The following is a 2831-nucleotide window of genomic DNA, read 5'->3' as shown; positions in this document are numbered from 1 at the left end:
GAAGGTGAGACCTTCGGCAGAACCGCCGGGTCAAATCCTGCCGAGCTACCCGCGTTAGAGGTCTCAATGTCGGCTTCAGCAGTCACATTCAATCCCATTCCCGTTTGGACCTCTTCCCGCCGATGGAAATGCACAAAATTCGGCCTGAACACGCGGGACGCTCCCCCCTCGAAGGCGAGACCGTCGCCAGAACCGCCGGGTCAAATCCGGCTGAGCTACCCGCGTTACAGGTCTCAAAGTCGGGTTGAGCAGTCACGTTCACCCCCATCCCCTTTCGGACCCCTTCCCACGGTTGGAAATGCATGAAAATCGGCCTGTACACGGTGGGCGCTCCCCCCTCGAAGGTGAGACCTTCGGCAGAACCGCCGGGTCAAATCCGGCCGAGCTACCCGCGTTAGAGGTCTCAATGTCGGCTTCAGCAGTCACATTCAATCCCATTCCCGTTTGGACCTCTTCCCGCCGATGGAAATGCACAAAATTCGGCCTGAACAGGCGGGACGCTCCCCCCTCGAAGGTGAGACCTTCGGCAGAACCGCCGGGTCAAATCCGGCCGAGCTACCCGCGTTAGAGGTCTCAATGTCGGCTTCAGCAGTCACATTCAATCCCATTCCCGTTTGGACCTCTTCCCGCCGATGGAAATGCACAAAATTCGGCCTGAACACGCGGGACGCTCCCCCCTCGAAGGCGAGACCTTCGGCAGAACCGCCGGGTCAAATCCGGCTGAGCTACCCGCGTTACAGGTCTCAAAGTCGGGTTGAGCAGTCACGTTCACCCCCATCCCCTTTCGGACCCCTTCCCACGGTTGGAAATGCATGAAAATCGGCCTGTACACGGTGGGCGCTCCCCCCTCGAAGGTGAGACCTTCGGCAGAACCGCCGGGTCAAATCCGGCCGAGCTACCCGCGTTAGAGGTCTCAATGTCGGCTTCAGCAGTCACATTCAATCCCATTCCCGTTTGGACCTCTTCCCGCCGATGGAAATGCACAAAATTCGGCCTGAACACGCGGGACGCTCCCCCCTCGAAGGTGAGACCTTCGGCAGAACCGCCGGGTCAAATCCGGCCGAGCTACCCGCGTTAGAGGTCTCAATGTCGGCTTCAGCAGTCACATTCAATCCCATTCCCGTTTGGACCTCTTCCCGCCGATGGAAATGCACAAAATTCGGCCTGAACACGCGGGACGCTCCCCCCTCGAAGGCGAGACCGTCGCCAGAACCGCCGGGTCAAATCCGGCCGAGCTACCCGCGTTAGAGGTCTCAATGTCGGCTTCAGCAGTCACATTCAATCCCATTCCCTTTTGGAACACTTCCCGCCGTTAACAATGCACGATATTCGGCCTGAACACGCGGGACGCTCCCCCCTCGAAGGTGAGACCTTCGGCAGAACCGCCGGGTCAAATCCTGCCGAGCTACCCGCGTTAGAGGTCTCAATGTCGGCTTCAGCAGTCACATTCAATCCCATTCCCGTTTGGACCTCTTCCCGCCGATGGAAATGCACAAAATTCGGCCTGAACACGCGGGGCGCTCCCCCCTCGAAGGCGAGACCGTCGCCAGAACCGCCGGGTCAAATCCGGCTGAGCTACCCGCGTTACAGGTCTCAAAGTCGGCTTCAGCAGTCACATTCAATCCCATTCCCTTTTGGAACACTTCCCGCCGTTAACAATGCACGATATTCGGACTGAACACGGGGGCCGGTCCGCCCTCGAAGTCAACACCGTCCGCAGAACCGCCGGGGCAAATCCGGCTGAGCTACCCCGCCCCCGAACACTCAAAGTCCCTCTGAAGCCTTGCATTCGCCTCCTTGGAAAATTGACGTCAAACATTACCAAAATCGGGGGCACGAGCACTAAAGCTAAGTCTCACCCTTTCCCTATCCCTAACCAGGAACCGAACGCCCACCCTCAGCCTCACACCAACGCCGGTGCCACTCCAGACAGACACACCCTTCAAAACCACACCCATCCGGCCATGCAACTCAAAAAGGGTCCAAATTCAGAAACACCCCCTTCAAAAGGCACTCCATCCTCGGCCACACCACCGGGACATGCTCCCCTCGGCGATAATTAAGCCCCCACCACTATTTGAAGCCAACCGCAGCCGCAACTCGAACGGAGAAATCAGTAACCAATTCAAAAATGCGCTTGGTTACTGATTTCTACTGAGCCGAAAAAATTCTAAGTGTCGGTGGTTACTGATTTATACCAACCCGAAAATATTCTAAGTGTCAGTGGTTACTGATTTATACCAACTCGAAAATATTCTAAGTGTCGGTGGTTACTGATTTATACCAACTCGAAAATATTCTAAGTGTCGGTGGTTACTGATTTATACCAACCCGAAAAAATTCTAAGTGTCAGTGGTTACTGATTTGTACCGACCCGAAAAAATTCTAAGTGTCAGTGGTTACTGATTTATACCAACTCGAAAAAATTCTAAGTGTCAGTGGTTACTGATTTATACCAACTCGAAAATATTCTAAGTGTCGGTGGTTACTGATTTATACCAACCCGAAAATATTCTAAGTGTCAGTGGTTACTGATTTATACCAAGTCGAAAATATTCTAAGTGTCAGTGGTTACTGATTTATACCAACTCGAAAATATTCTAAGTGTCGGTGGTTACTGATTTATACCAACCCGAAAAAATTCTAAGTGTCAGTGGTTACTGATTTATACCAACTCGAAAATATTCTAAGTGTCGGTGGTTACTGATTTATACCAACTCGAAAATATTCTAAGTGTCGGTGGTTACTGATTTATACCAACCCGAAAATATTCTAAGTGTCAGTGGTTACTGATTTGTACCGACCCGAAAAAATTCTAAGTGTCAGTGGTT

Source organism: Chiloscyllium punctatum, unplaced genomic scaffold (genome assembly GCF_047496795.1).
Source record: "Chiloscyllium punctatum isolate Juve2018m unplaced genomic scaffold, sChiPun1.3 scaffold_378, whole genome shotgun sequence".
NCBI classification, from domain to species: domain Eukaryota; kingdom Metazoa; phylum Chordata; class Chondrichthyes; order Orectolobiformes; family Hemiscylliidae; genus Chiloscyllium; species Chiloscyllium punctatum.
Note: the sequence above shows the minus strand (reverse complement) of the source record.